This window comes from Dermacentor albipictus, chromosome 3, assembly GCF_038994185.2.
Source record: "Dermacentor albipictus isolate Rhodes 1998 colony chromosome 3, USDA_Dalb.pri_finalv2, whole genome shotgun sequence".
NCBI lineage: Eukaryota > Metazoa > Arthropoda > Arachnida > Ixodida > Ixodidae > Dermacentor > Dermacentor albipictus.
The window spans coordinates 29,615,872-29,617,309 of NC_091823.1; the positions used below are offsets into that span (position 1 = coordinate 29,615,872).

General features: G+C 50.1%; 1 non-coding gene across 1 annotated transcript; it reads right to left on the reverse strand.

Annotated features, from left to right (window-relative positions):
• Positions 1 to 1,066: 1,066 nt before the first annotated feature.
• On the reverse strand, positions 1,067 to 1,138 carry TRNAP-CGG (transfer RNA proline (anticodon CGG)). The gene has a single exon. It is a non-coding gene; the product is annotated as a tRNA-Pro (tRNA).
• Positions 1,139 to 1,438: the final 300 nt, after the last annotated feature.

Below are 1,438 nucleotides of genomic sequence, written 5' to 3' on the forward strand. Positions count from 1 at the left end.
GGAAAAGTCGCCCGCAAGTTTTAGCGCGTCACCACTGCTTGGTTTAAAACTAACAAAGAAAGGATATATGAAGATCCATGCGCATGCACATCAGCTTCTGCTGCGAGTCCCACGAAGGCAATAATTGTCGCGATCCGCGCGACCACAGCTAACAAGGCGCGACAACCTCACGTCCACTGCAAGCGCCGATTTCACCACGCCAATGAGAGAGAGAGATGGAGAGAAGGAGGAGGGGAAGCGCGAATCCATGCGCGAATCTCATCGCTGGCTTGCCTGTCCTTTCTTGGGACTGCGATGTGTGCGTATACGTGGCGAGAAGCGACGGCGCTGCTGCGCACAGCGGCCGGATTGCATCATGAACCAACGCCTCGGCCTCGCCTGGGCAGCTTGAGCGGCGATGAAATAGCTCGAACGGTTGGTTCCCTTGAAAAACACGGCGAAAGCAAGCGAAAGAGAAGCCGTTGCAGCTCGCTTGTGCAAGCGGAGCTCGCTGCCGCAGCCGTCTGCGCGGTGACGAAACATTTTCCGAAGACGACGACGCAACAACGCCGCCGCCCGGCTCTCTTCCCGCTGGACGTGGTTGCGCACCGATCAGGCCCGTCGGAATTCTCTGCTGATTCGATCGAATCGCGCCAGCTGCAATGGGATACCGCGTCCACTTTTGCGCCGCATCTGTCCCGCCGGCAGGCGTCTCGCGAGCCGCCCTTTAATAGGCTGGCTGGGGTGGGCACGCAACAGGTGCTCTTGCGAAACTGTCTGGAGGGTAGATGAAGCGTGGTTGCTTTGTGATCACACTTTGATTTTTCACGTGGCTGAGGGCACGTGTTTCATGCCAAAGTAAAACTCATCTCGCTGAATAAGTGAGTGTAGTGAGCAGGCGATATGTTATGCACAGTCTAAGGTGGCAGTAGAAAAAAAAAAAAGCAAGGCGGAATTGTTGCTCTGACCCTGTTGCTTGTTCCGTTTAAGCTAGTTTAAGCATCTACTGGTTGACACGGAAGCGTTAACGACCCGAAGTGCAAGAAAAAAAAAAAAACGCTTTTACGCTGAATTAAAAAAAAAAAGTGGGCTCAGCCGGGATTTGAACCCGGGACCTCTCGCACCCGAAGCGAGAATCATACCCCTAGACCACTGAGCCAACCACTACCTTAGCTCAAAAAGAGGAATTTCAAAGTATATATTTTTCGCATTGCGTGTTTGTAATTTTTATTGTGCATTTTTGTAACTCGTATTTCTGATTAATAATTTTCTTTCTAAATACCATTTCTTAAGTGCAGATATGATTTTACTTCATGGTTACTTTTTTCGGAGTATATCGCTATCGCAGAAGACATCACGCTATGGCCGACTGTGTATACATTGTTGGTTGAAAAAACTTCGTTTCTTTAATATTTTCTGTGCTGTAGTGGACCTTCAGCAGCCACTTTCCTGGGTATGT